The following is a 14,976-nucleotide window of genomic DNA, read 5'->3' on the forward strand; positions in this document are numbered from 1 at the left end:
AGCTTTTATAAGTATTTTGTATATGTCTCAGAAGCTTCGACTTGTGCTTTCTCACATGCTTTTCTCTAAATTGGTTCCTTGCATTTTATCTTGATGGAGTGCTTTGTCAACAAGGGGGAGAGTGAGTCACAAATTCATTTTTGCAGGGGGAGTTTGATTTCGTTTTTGCTGAGACTTGGCATGCTTGTTTTGAGGGGTTGAGGGGGAGTGTTGCTGAAATTGTTGAGTTTTGCTGCTGAGATTGCTTTTGGGAAATTGATATGGCTTTTGATTCATTTTGGGGAGAGTGATTTTTTTTGTCTTGATTGTGTCGAGCCTAGCTTTTTCGCTAGCCCATGTCTTTGGGGATCAAGATTGTTTCTTTTTTTTTCTTTTTATTTTTTTAGTTCCAATAAATTTGTGCGGTGTGGTGTTGTCAATGCACTCATCAAGGGGGAGATTGAGATGCCGGTGTGCTAGCACCTTGGTGATGAGCGATTGACAACACGGTGTGCGTGTGACGTATCTCTCGACAGGTTGTGGTTGCAGGTGACAGGTGGAGACAAGGTACATGCGGCGACGAGTGAAGAACGAAGATAGGATGCCGCGTCGAAAAACCACGGGGGCGGAGAAGGGCGGATCGAGGCTTGCGTTCGAGGGACAGGCGATCGTGCGGTGTATGTCTACTGTACCTGGCTACATGGCGGGAGGACGTCGAGGGAGGTTTCCGGATTATGCCACAAAATCTGGGGTTCGCTGGTTGAGCCACAAAGCCATGCATCGTACCGGGACGCCCATGCGGCAGGCGTTGGCCGAAGATGGAAAATTCTAGCGATCGCGATACGATTTCGGATGGTCGTGCGGCTACATCACGAGGATCACATCGCGGAGATGGAGGGATCGCGGACATCACGGAATTTGCCATGGAGGACGTAATTGGAATTTACGCCCCTACGTTGGATTTATTTAGCGTAGGGGCTTATGTGAAAATAGGTCGTGCCACCCTTTGGAGATATAAATATGTGGCACCTGGGGTTGAGAAGGTAGGATGTTTTGGACTCCCGGCGAGTTACTATTCACACGTGAACAGTACCTGTGAACAGTACTCATGCCCCGGGGTTCCACCGTTCAGTTTTCCTCTCTCCGGTCTAGCCTAGGGTTTGAATTCTAGTGAGAGGTTTTTGTTGATCTCTCCGATTAAGAGAAGGAGGATGTTCGGGCGGAGGCTAGATGCACTTTTGTAAGTTCAATTACTCAATTTAATCTTTCATCTATAATGATTGATCTTGTGCATCTCGATTGGTTCTTTACAATTCTCGTCAGCATCTGACATAGTCTGCTTGTTTTATTTTTATCTCAAGATCCGTAAGTCCGATTGACGTGATTCCAGTTGGGTTAGTTTCGTAATTTCATCTAGTTTAATCTGACAAATTTTTAGGTCGATCGGAGTTACGGATTTTCGTCCACATCAGGTTTACTAGGTACATAGAGTTCTGGCCAGATTTGAAAAACGTGATTTAATCAGATTTTGTGTTTAGGGGAAGGGTTAGAAATTATTTTTGGCTTCCGCGACCATTCACCCCCCCCCCCCCCCCCCCCCTCTGGTCGCCCGTTTCGATCCTTCATGGTCCTTCAGTTTTGGGTAGCTATACTAGGGAAAAATAAAGTGAGAGGGACGGAGGACGTGGAAGGGAGGGATGAGTTCATTGATGTGGAGTAGTCATGCTTGAGGTGGAGAAGAAGACACGAGGTCATATGCTGCTAGTCAAATAGTGGTGCAGCCTAAAAAGAGTAGGAAGAGGGAGGCAACAGATGTGTCTGTATGCAAGCATGGGTACTCGGGGCACGTGGCGTGATATGGCATCAAAACAGCCCTAAAGAGCCATTCGGGGGCTATTCATACATTATAGACAAGTTTTTTGCAAGTATTCTTGATATAGTTTACACATATAACTTATATGTTCCCAAACTAAATAACTTACATGTTATTGATATTTGCAGTTTTTATATTTGACTAAATCTTGTATTAATATGTTTTTTAACGGGCGAGAGTACTATTTTTTAAACGTATAAATTGTGGAGGATTGAGAACTTAATTTCATCATACAATAGCTTTAAATGTATTCAAATAGAAAAGAATCGTCCAAGTTACATTATTGAGCACCAACATCGAGCACTTATGGGCCCCGTTCGCTGGTCTGAAACTTGACTGAAACTGGCTGAAAACACTGTTCCGGCTGAATTGTTGTGAGAGAAAAACACTGTTCTGGCTGAAAAAAGAAGCCGAACAAGCCATTTTTAAGACAAGCGAACGGGGCCATGATTGGAGAGAATGTATTCTTGGGTGCTTCGCGAGCAATGCAAGCATCAACGAGTTTATGTAATCGTTTAATAGATTTGTTTTCTAGAGAGGGTAATTATTAGGGTTATAGGAGGGGAAGAACTGAGGGTCGCAAAGTTTAGAGATGGACGCTTCGGGGTAGTACATAGGTCCAACAATAATGGTGGCTTAGGGACGGATGAGGACATCTTGATAAGAATGAATGGGGCAGGGTTGATAGCCCGTGGTAAGTGGGAACGCAAAGGAGCTCGATCATATTACATGTTTGAGTGAGAGAAAAGAAGCATAGGTGCCGAAGGAAGACCATGACAAAGTGAACGTCACAATGCAAATAATCAATTGGATGTTAGTCAATTGAAATGAGTGGTTTTTTAGTCGTCTAAGGTCAGCCCCTATGCGATGACACACCTGTAGACTCAAGCTACGAGATAGGTCAGCCGCCATGATAGATAAAGCAGTGGCTTGCAGGATGTAAGAGGTGTTTCTACATTGCGTGTTGCTAGAGATGCTGTGACATGTGAGAGTAGGAGAAATGAGAAGAGAACATGGTGGGTCTAAGAGAGTACAAAAGCTAGTGTTATTTTCCGACGTGGATCTGATGGTCTCGGAGCTTAAATCTACGTGGAAATAAACTCTTTACTCGAGACAACCATAAATATATTTTGCATTGGGTGTGCTCCAACAATTAGTACCACCTATTTACTGACAATAGAGGCTGATGCTAAACTGATGCATGCAATGTTGGTTTACAGACGTAGTAACTGAAAATTTTCACAAGAAGGAACCTTCTGCGTTTGTGTAGTCACCGTGGATGGCGTCACCACGTCCACGTGCTCTCGACACCAGCCAACACTGAGCTGAAGGTTTCCTTGTGCTAGCTCCCTCTGCCGCGGGCTAGATATAAAGCCGCGCTGCACGCGTGCAACCACCTTTGCCGAAGCTGAACGCGCAAACCTCCATTAGAAAAAACACAACAAACCAGAGATCTACCGATCCAACGCAAGAAGCAACCACATCGCTATATAATGGCCGCTCCGGCCTCCTCGTCCACCACCGCAACCGCCGCGCCCGCGTCGTCGCCACCGCCCAAGCCTCCAGCAAACCACACCGCCAGCACCATGCTGGAACCACAGTCGCCGTCGCCCTGCCCCGACGCCGCCGCGCCCGCGGCCTCCAGCGTCAGCTCGGCGAGCTGCTACAGCACCAGCAGCAGCGCCAGCAGCAGCCAAGCGGACCGCTCGTCGACGTTCTCCGTCGACTCGTCGTCGGCCGCGACGTCGTCGTCGTCCCCGCCGTGCCCGCACCGCGCGAGCGACGTGGCGTGGGCGCCCATCCAGGGCCGGGCGCTCGGCCCGCGGGACTTCACGCTCCTCCGCCGCGTCGGGGCCGGGGACATCGGCACCGTCTACCTGTGCCACCTCGAGAGCCAGGCCGCCGAAGGGTCGTCCGCGTGCGAGTACGCCATGAATGTGGTGGACCGGTGCGCGCTCGCCAAGAAGGGCAAGCTGGCCCACGCCGCGGCCGAGAAGCGCGTCCTACGGTGGCTCGACCACCCGTTCCTGCCCACCATGTTCGCGGACTTCAACGACGACACGGACTACTCGTGCATCGTCATGGAGTTCTGCCCGGGCGGCGACCTCCACTCCCTCCGCCACCGCATGCCAGGCCGCCGCTTCCCGCTCGCGTCCGCGCGGTTCTACGCCGCCGAGGTGCTCCTCGTGCCAGGGCCGTACCTACGATTTGGAAGACCCTAAACGTAACTCGTGATGTGGCCCTAAAATCTATAAGAAAATAATATAACAAAAACATAATTTTACTTTATTATAAAGTTTTAAATATACGTTGTTCTTATAATACTTAGAACATATCAAATCTTGATGCTAAAACAATACAAAAGTACTTAAGCAACAAACTGACCTTATATTCTAGTTTCTACTTAAAAGCATAATTCTCCTAGTATTCTTCGAAATGAAGTCTTTAATTATATCTTCATACTTGATCATCTCCAAGATATCATTTTCAAGTGCTATTGTTGCCAACCCATTGAGTCTTTCTTGTGTCATTGCACATCGCAAGTGGGACTTCAATAACTTGAGTTTAGAAAAGCTTCTTTCCGTAGATGCAACGGTAACTGGAATGGTTAACAAAACTCTGTATGCAATAATGGCATTTGGGAAAGAACCATGTTGTTTCAAATAATTAAGAATATCAAGAGGGCCCATAGATCTGTCAATATGATCTTTGCGATGCCGATCTTTGCGTGATCCATGAATCGTGATCGCCGCGAGCCCGCGATGCCGTGCCGAACAGCCGCGTCTAGGTCTAGCAGCTCCAGCTGCAGCGACGCAACGATGAAAGGATTGCGGCAAATGTCGCTGCCGAGTGCCGACTTCCAGACCTATATGCGTACATAACTACGTATGGGCTATGGACTATGGGGAAGGAGTTCGATGCCTTGCCAAGTTTTATGGGCTGATGGACTATATGTGTACTAAATTTGGTGGCCCTAGAAATTTGGAGGCCCAGAATAGGTGCACACTTTGCACCTGCTGATATACGGGGCTGCTCGCACTCGAGTACCTGCACATGTTGGGCACCGTGTACCGCGACCTCAAGTCAGAGAACGTGCTGATACGCGGTGACGGCCACATCATGTAAGGATTGATCTCAACCAGCCCGGTCCAACGAGCGAGGCTGGGCCCTGATCTTGCGCCCTGATCGGGGGTGCACAAACCAACTCATTGTTGGTGGCCTCCGTCGCGCAGCGTTATAAAAGAAAGGTGGGGCCAGGGCTCCGTACACGAGGTTCATCACCGGCGCGTGGGCTCGGGCTCTGAGCACCGCCACAAGGCCACTCGACGGTGGCGCGCTCACCCTCGGACGAACGTGTGTGTCGGCGAGGGGGCCTGCGGCAGCGCCACACTCCTCCTTCGCCTGCCACGCGCGGCCACCGCTCCACGGTCTTCGGACGCCACGCGACAAAGAGAGCGAAGGGGTGGGAGAGAAATGGTCTAGGGTTTCATGGGCAGCGGCCGGCCCTAGGGTTTTGATCAGCCAAGAGCTCCGGAGAGCCGTCCAATCCAGATCAACGGCCAAGGATGGCCGGGCTGCCTTTCGGCCCAGGCGAGAGGAGAGAATCCTGGCCTAGGCCCAGGTTGCGGCCTGGGACACGGGAGGGTGGCGCGCATGGCTGGGCTGCGGGCCGTTTCAGGCTTCGGGCCGAAGAACAGTAGTACAAGCTGTGCTGAGAGCGCAAGCGGGCCGAGCTGACGCGGTTTTGGGTTGTTGTAGCGTTGTTGGGCCAGACGTGTGCACAATAGAGTTTATGAATTAAGTTTAGACCTTTCAGAAGCATATTTGATGAATTTTGATTAGTTTTTCATCTCTATTCAATTTTGAACCAACGGGATAAATTGTTCAGAGAGTAGATGAGTACACAGAAATGCTTCTGAAAAGCAGATTAATTTTATTTACATGTTTTCGCTGCTATGTTTAAGTTTAATCCTCTAATTAAATTGGAACCAACGCGAAAGTTTAATTGGAGTAGTAGTCTTATTTTTGTTAAAGTTAAATTATGATATTTTTATTTTTTTCTGATCAACGTTGATAACAATATTACAAGTTTTTTATGAGTTTTCTATTCATTAGTTCTATTTCTGCCCAACGATGATGTAGAATTAATGTAGAAGAATGTTGGATTTATGATATTGCTATTTTCTGACCAAAGTTGATGATAGCAATATTATATTTTTTTACTTATAAGTTTTATGCATTAATTCTATTTTCTGCCCAATGATGATGTAGAATTAATACAGAAGCATCTTGTATATTTTAATTTTGGCCAACGAGATCACTCAGCTGCAAGCCAACGGGCTGCTCTACTGGGCTATGTGAAGGAAAAGGTTTTGCGTCGTTCTGCATTTGGTCGGTACGACAAATGTGAAAAGAAAACTCAGCTGGCCCAAAATGAGTTGAGCCAATTTAGGGTTGTTTTGGGTCAAAATGAGTTTTAGCAATTCTTCAACTTAAGTTTCCCCTGCTGCTTAGTTTATTAATTTTCTGATTAAAATGGAACCAACGAGAAGATTTAACTGAAAAATAAAGTATAAGTGAATGTTTTAGTCATCGTGACTAAGTTTCCATTACTGTAAATAGTATTTTTCATCATTATGATAAGAGTTGTAATAAGTCAAATTAGACATGACACGTATGCTGTAGAGTATTCGGATTTATTTCTAAGTTTGATGTATTGAATGTTCAAACACTTCCTGTGTCCTGAGAGCTAATTCTGGTATTTATGTCCCTTATAGGGAATTATCCCACATGGCGGGAGAAGTTTGTGATGACTCATGTGCTTTTCGTGTATCCCGCACAGCAAGATAAGTTTTGGGGATAGCCCTTATGCTATCCTAATATTGACCGTATATTTCTATTGTGTCGTGGTCATTAAGCACTCAATGCGTTGCAGCCATAAGGGGAGCAATCCCAAAATCATAGGAGTCATTAGATGTGGATTGAAAGGAAAGGAAAAGATTAAAGATTGATAGGTTGAATCTATCAACTGAGCTGAGCACATCAATTAGAAAATGAATTATTTGAATAACAATTCAAATCCTTCCTTGCATCATTTTGACAAGAAATGAGTTTAAGGACAAAAAAAAGTAGCATACGAATCAAAAGATAAGAAAACATGCGAGCATAACTTGCAGAAGTATGGCTAAGGACTTTGTTAAGTTCTCGAAGTGGAACAAGGAAAGTGTACTCCCATACGAATTAAGAAATAACTTTGTTTGCATGACATAAACATGTGAATGAAGTAAGTCATAAATGCCTCCTCGTTCACAAGAGTTCTGAATGATTTTCAAAATTATGACAAAAAGAATATACCATATTTCGAGGGAGAGAATTGTGAGATCAATTAAGAGTGAGATAAAGATTAATTAAGATGAATGTAACCGTCGGAGGAGTACAATGGTCATAGTAATGATATCCCTAAGTAGAGAAATAGCTAAATTCCTAGACCTTTTACAGTTCCTATAGGAAAATAGCATAGTCAGCCAGAATTCATATTGGACGAGCCTCAAAGATGTTAAAGTGGTGCTTAAAGCGCCATATGAGGTTTTAACAGACTAAACCCAAATAAAAAATTTAAAGATACACTATCTTTACATAAGATGGGATAATCTGGGAGAGCATGGTATGTAGAGACCTAAGACTTGAAGAGAAGTAGGACTGCACGTCCACTCCAGTGATTCAAGAGCAACAAATTTCTCAATACCTGTTGATGTTGTATGACTTATACAACACCTGTTGTTAGCTCTTTAAAGAAGATGAAAAATATAAACAAGGATCTTGTTATACAGGAGCCTGTAGAATCAATTGACTCTTTGCAATGAAGAGCAACAACAGCCCCATATGAAAGAAGTGCCAGTAGCTGAGGCCCTAGAAGGTCTCAAGGAATTAGAAAACCAGCTATTTCTGATGACTATGAAGTCTATGTTAGTGAAGAAATTCAAATGGAGGGTGATTCCACCTCATTTGAAGAAGCCATGAGAAGCGTTCATTCGTCTAAATGACAGAAAGCTATGGAAGATGAAATGAAATTGATGAATACCAATGATGCTTGGGACTTAGAAGAAATTTCTAATAGAGCAAAAATAGTAGGTTGTAAATGGGTCTACAAGACAAAATGTGACTCCAAAGGGAATGTGGAAAGATATAAAGCACGACTTGTAGCAAAAGACTTTATGTAAAGAGAAGGAATAGATTATAATGAGAGTTTTTCTCCAGTCTCATGCAAGGATTCCTTTAGAATCATAATGGTGTTAGTGGCACATTATAATTTAGAGTTACATCTGATGGATGTAAAGACGACATTCCTCAACGGGGATTTGTATGAAAATATTTACATAGCACAACCCAAAGGTTTTGTTGTGGAAGGAAAAAATGTATGGGATGCTGCCTACAGAAATCTATTTATGGATTAAAACAAGTCTCTAGACAGTAATATTTAAAGTTGATGAAACAATAAGAAAATTTGGATTTAAAGAGAATGAGAAGGATAATAGCGTTTATGCAAAGTTCAAGAATGGAAAATTCTTTTCCCGCATCCTGTGTATAGATGACATCCTACTCGCTAGTAGTGATGTTAATCTGCTATGGGAGAAGAAGAAGTTCTTGTCTCCAAGTTTCAATATGAATGATCTCGGTGAAGCATCATTCGTTCTAGCAATTGAAATTCAACGAGATAGAAGAAAAATGGGTATTAGGACTATCGCAAAGACATACATAAAGAAGATTCTAAAGAAATAAAGTATGCATGTGAGTAAAACTATGCCTGCTCCTATAGTTAAGGATAATAGATTTGGGTACTTTTAGTGTTCCAGGAACTAATATGAGATCGATCAAATAAACATGGTTTCATATGCTTCAGTTGTTGGAAGCTTTATGAGTGCACAAGTAAGAACTTATTCTGACATAGTTCAGGTATCCACGATGTTTTAGCAAAAGTCCAGTCCAGATATAGATCACTAGAATGGAATTAAGAATACCTTATAGTTTTGCAAAGTATTAATGGCCTCATGCTGAGTAAGGAAGAACAAGTACTCTCAAATAGTTATGGGTACAAATGTTAAACTTCGACGTGATGTGTAGAGAAATCCACAGTAGTTACTAACACTCGTAGTTGGAGTTTTATTGTGGAAAAGCTCCAAAGAAACAGTTGTGTTATCATCAATGATGCATATCTATAGTATAGCTTATCATGAGGCTTCAGGGATAGGCAAAAGTGGTTAAGGAATTTTGTACCCGAAATTAATAATGGTAGACAATAATAATAACCATTTAAAGTAATTCAGTCCTATGACAACAGGTCAAGTGTGCTGCCAAACACATTGACATTAAGTTATATATTGTAAAGGAGAAAATCTAGAATCATTTTGAAAGCATTTGAGTGTATAAGTACCGAGCAAGTACTTGCGGATTCGCTTATCAAAGGCTTACCACCCAGTGCATTTAGAAAACACACAGTCGACGTGGATTTATGGAAAAACCTACGATTTCTGGATACTAAGGACCTAGAATAAGTTAAAAATCTGTTTCAAAATAGAAAGGTGTATTGTAGCTGTTAATCTGACGGTAGTAACTGTCATAACGAGGCACACTCTATACACTAATCTATAACGAAATGGGTACCAAGTTAAGTGTTCAGTTTAAGTCTAAAGTTCAAGAAATAAGGTGAGATCAAGGGAGAGATTGTTAGGATTGATCTCAGCCAGCCCAGTCCAACGACCGAGGCTGGGCCCTGATCTTGCGCCCTGATCCGCACAAACCAACCCATGGTTGGTGGGCCCTAGTCACGTAGCGTTATAAAAGAAAGGTGCGGGCCGGGGCTCAGAACACGAGGTTCATCGTATTTGTTACAATTCTTGGATCATGTAGGAGTGGATCTGGCGGGTTGACTTCACTAATTTGACATAAACATCATGTAGTTCAACGGTGTGAAAGTTAGAGGGAGAGAGAAAGGCCCACACCGTCGGTCCTCGCAAAGGAAGAAAGAGTCGCGGCGCAGTGCAAATCGCTGTGGAGATGGTCACTGGTGACGGCGGAGGTGGACCTTCCCGTTGCTGACAGCGTTCCCTCGATCGGTAGGGTCAGGACCACGGTGGGGTTGTGGCGATAAACATCGTGTACTGAGCCCTAGTCCCACCTTTCTTTTATAACGCTGCGCGACGAGGGCCCACTAACCATGGGTTGGTTTGTGCGTCCCCGATCAAGACGCAAGATCAGGGCCCAGCCTCGATCGTTGGACCGGGCTAGCTGAGATCAGTCCTAACACACCATGCTCACCGACTTCGACCTGTCGCTGGAGTCCACGACGTCGCTGGCTCTCGAGGACGCGAGGAATGTCGGCGACAAGGTGGAGGAGGACGTGCCGGACCCGGCAGCACCGACCTGCCTCCCGATTCCGGAGCTGCAGCTCCTCCTGCTGCGGCGGTGGAAGCGCCGCGCCGCGGCCGCGGTTCGTGGCGGAGCCCGTGGACGCGCGGTCCAGCTCGTTCGTGGGCACGCACGAGTACGTGGCGCCCGAGGTCGCCCGCGGCGGCGGGCACGGCGCGGCCGTGGACTGGCGGGCCTACGGCGTGTTCCTGTACGAGCTCATCTACGGGCGCACCCCGTTCGTCGGAGAGAGCAACGAGGCCACGCTCCGCAACATCGTGCGCCGCCCGCTGGAGTTCCCGGCCGCCGCGGCGACCACGCGCACGCACGGGGTCGGGGACTCCGCCACGGCGCGCGACCTGATCGCGCGGCTCCTGGACAAGGACCCGCGCACCCGGCTCGGGTCGAAGCGCGGCGCCGCCGACGTGAAGGCGCATGGCTTCTTCAAGGGTCTAAACTTCGCGCTGCTGCGGTCGGCGCCGCCGCCCGTGGTGCCGCCCCCCGCCGCCCTGCACCGGTGCGACAAGGCCGCCGACGTGCAGCAGCTGTTCGATCACTTCTGATGAGTTCCGACGTCCGTTCGTTGAGATGAAGCAAGCATTTTTTGTCGTTGATCGATCGGTAGCCAAGAGTTGAGTGCCGGACTAACCAGCAGCTGGGGTAGCCAGATCGAGGCATGCCCGTGTTGAGTGTTGACTAGCTAATTACTCTACTCCATTAGCACTGCTGTACAACGCTGTTAATTACGCACGTACTAATCAAACAATTAATATTTACTTATTTTAGTTACTGCGCCAGTTCATAGCACTACTATGAGTCTTCAGAACTAAGTTTATGTCGGGTGATAGATACCATCTGATGAGATGACTGATCAGCTGGATTAAAGCTGTCTCATCGAGGATTATTGCATGTTTAGCTGGCGCTAATTAAGCTGATCTTACCGCCTGGTAAACGCGTCCTACTAGCTCTGGACAAGAAGATGCAGTGCTGCAGCTACTGGCGGATATGCAGGATGGATTTGTAATTAGCCTGGAGCTAAGCCCTGGAGGCAATTAACAAGGACCACTGGGCGGCACGGCGTCGGGCGTTCAGGATGCTCGCTGGATTTGTCTGGCTAGCTGAGCTAGCTGCTGCTGATGTAGTTAGGGTTGGGAGTTCTGTGTACAATGATGCGAGGGATCTGAGTTGAGCTGTCAGTGAGATGGAGGCGGCGTCCTGTCTCAAGCTTGTCCATGATGATGGATTGATGCCGCGTGGACTGGAATACAGGATCGGACCCTCTGGATCGCTGTTTCGTTCGTTTTGAAAGCACAAGCAGAGACGGGAAGTTAGTTGCGTTCGTTGATGCTATATTGCTTCAGAGCTACCAGGAGCTGGCGCTATTAGGTCTTCAACACATTTGGGCCTGCTTTGGGTTAGAACTACTCGATCGACCCTAGTGTTTTTCTATAATCTGAAGTTCTGAACCAATATTTAACTAACGTAGAATAATCTGAAATGAAGTTATGGTATATATTAGCCTCTAAAACCTGCTGTATAAATATATATGCCCTTTCATCATCATCAAGGGGAAATGTTCAGATGGTTAATGTCTTACACTAACAGAAGAAAACAAAGGAAGGTACTCTGCTAGGTGGTCAGGTTATTCCATTTTGGTATTTCAAAACAAACTGAACCATAAGTCTTCAGATGTGGTTAGCCTACGTTCAGTGGTCAAATGATGTTTTTACTAGTTATGTATTTAGACATAATGTGTATCTAAGTGTTATAGTAAAAACTATTTAATTAGAAAAGCCAAAACGTTTTATAATTTGGAATGAAAAGAGTATATTTTACTCTTTGCACATGTGATTAGATTCCTAATAACCACATTTCTTATAAACACCCAAGCTAGCTCTCATAACTGAGGCAGTAACTATGCAGCCTATTTCAAATGCATTACGCTTGCAGTTACACACTGCAACCAAATCAACACAGGTTATGGGCATTAATGTTATACTTCGAATCTACATATATGCGTTTCAAAATGTAGATTGTTTTGTTATGTCCTAAGTCACGAATGTCTCTAATTTTAACCAAATTTATATACAAAGATCACCATCTACAACATCAAATTAATTTCAGTAAATCCATTATGAAATACTCCTTCCGTTTTAAATTATAAAATATTTTGACTTTTTTAGATATATTACTTTTACTATGTATCCAGACATAGTGTATATCTAAGTGCGTAACAAAAACTATGTATCTAAAAAAGTCAAAACATCTTATTTGGAATGGAGAGCGAGTATGCCTCAAGGGTGCATTTATGTGGTATTATAGATGCTAATATATTCAAAGCTGAAGAAGTTTGACTTAAATGACCTATATTTTGGAACGGAAAAGTAAAAGATAAATCTAGCATTAGTCTAGAGATGATGTGGGACTACTCACTTACTAGTCGATCACTTGTATGAAAACAATCAAAGTAGGAGTAGGAATAAGTTAATCGACTGAGCAGCGGCTTCTTAAGAATCCGTACGTCTTATCCTCTGAAGAAATGGCCTCTCCTTCAGAGATCCATGGATAAGGATGCATGCAACCCAAGAAGTTGCGCAGGATACCTTCAATAAGATATTTCCTTTTTAAAAAAAAAAAAAAAGAAGAAGAAGCAGCATTTATCTATTTGCATCTTTTATGTTGGGGAGTACCACTGTACCAGCAACAATGTTTTCTTCGCTGGAAAAACAGGCATTCGTCTGCCAGGCCAGGCTACCCATGCGGCCATGCCCAACATCTCTCAATGCCTCGCTGTTTCCTTTTTTTTTAGCTTGCGTTGCATGCATGGGCACTCGTACTGTACCCATCTTCCAGCACCAACCGCAGTAAAATGCAATGGACACAGGAACAGTGTACATGGCCTGCCGAGCCTGCAGGCAGGCAGATCCAAGGAATTTTGGTGCCATGCCATGCAAAAAGGGCATCTATGCAGGGTCCACATGCAAGAGAATGTACGCAAGTGATGAAAGGCGGGACACGTTGTGCGAGCATGTACGCAAGTGATGAAAGGCGGCAGTCTCTGCTAACAAGCTTCATATCAGAGTGGCACAGTCTGACTGGCGATGCAAATTGCAATGCAAAGGTCCCAGTAAGCATGCATGACGCATGAATATGCATGGCAATGGCATCTACTACTCGGTCCGCTACGAGATCTCTCAGCGGAGCGCTGTGTCCTGTTAGCAATAGGCAGGGAAAGGGAGAAATCTAGGCAGGTTTAGACGAACAGCAAAGGAGGAAGGGTAAGGGGATCGGGGGAAAGGCGAGTTCAGGAGTTTAGTTTACAGCTTTCTCAATGAATCCCACTCTCCTCTCTCAACTCTTGTACTCGTTAGTCGTTACACAGGCGTTCGCCTCGCTCGTGCATGTAGGCACCCTAGGCCCACTCGTGGCCGGCTAAACGTATGTTGGGCTTCCTTGCTCGAGTTCCGGCCCGCGGCCCATTAGCTGCTTCACTCGTGGCGCCTTGAGATGTAGTAGTGCTAACATTCCCCGGTCCTTGAGAACCTGCTTGACCCCAAGCAGGAGCGCATGGGAATGACTGACGAAGATGAGCCAAATTCTCCCAGGTAGCCATGTCTTGGGACCAGCCAGACCAGCGAATCAGACCTTCCTCCACAGAGCCAGTAGCGGTGGGTGCCAGTCTCTTCTGTAAAATCTCCAAGGGAATACGAGGCAAGGCAATGTCTGGAGGAAGAGATGGTGATACCTGAGTTCCAGGGAGAACTGCAGCCTTGAGTTGGGAGACGTGGAATCAGTGCCGGTCCTAAGTTTTCGAGGGACCTTGCGAACTCGTCGCGAGTGCCCCTCTAAACTATATATAAATTTTATAATATATATAAACGCTAATTTTTCATGCAAAGCGAAAACAAATCTAGTGATATATTTTTAATTTAACATATTTGATAATTATCGAGAAACAATATAGATTAAAACTAATATGATTATCTTAACGAAGAATAGAACTCCATAATATACATTCCTTCTCATAAAAAGATAGTTCTTCGGAAATTTCTTGATGCAAAATCATCAAGGACGGTATTGAGATCAATAGTGTCCAAGATATCCTTCTCGATAGTGCACATAGTCAATCCATTTAACATTTCTTGTGACATAGTTGATCTCAAATAGTTCTTTAACAACTTTAATTTTGAGAAACATAGTATGAAGTAATTAATTTAGATTAAAAAAAGGTTGAAAAAAATACCTAGATCGTCGCGCTGGTCGGCGTGTCGACATCGCAGGCAGTACTGGTCGTAGCCTCGCAGGAGCAGGTCGCAGCCTCGCACTCGCCGACTCGCGGCACGGTAATTGGCGACTTGGCGAGACGGATCACGGACGGCGGCGCAGGTCCTGGGTGACAGGGCGAGCGTTCGCGACGTGTACACGCTAAAGGCAACCGCTAAAGCCTAAAGGGCCTGGTGGCCTGGCCTGCAGTAATGAGTACGTGTCCTATCAGGCTGTATACGTCAATACGGGGGGCTCCTGCAGTCCTGGCCTCCTGGGCTGACCGCTAAAGGACCTGGCGCTGGTGGCCTACAGTGACTCTGTCCACATGTATAGTGTATACGTGGGGTCCTGGGCGGACCACCCCCTTCCGTGGGCCCTAGGCCGTCGCACCCCGTGCACCCTTCAAGGGCCGGCACTGCGTGGAATACAGGATGAATGGAAGTAGACGGGGG

General features: G+C 45.6%; 1 pseudogene; it reads left to right on the forward strand.

Moving 5' to 3' along the window:
* The first annotated feature begins 3,345 nt into the window (after positions 1-3,345).
* Positions 3,346-10,821, forward strand: LOC136472081 (protein kinase PINOID-like; annotated as a pseudogene).
* Positions 10,822-14,976: the final 4,155 nt, after the last annotated feature.

The sequence above is a fragment of the Miscanthus floridulus genome, chromosome 1 (assembly GCF_019320115.1).
Source record: "Miscanthus floridulus cultivar M001 chromosome 1, ASM1932011v1, whole genome shotgun sequence".
Classification (NCBI taxonomy): domain Eukaryota; kingdom Viridiplantae; phylum Streptophyta; class Magnoliopsida; order Poales; family Poaceae; genus Miscanthus; species Miscanthus floridulus.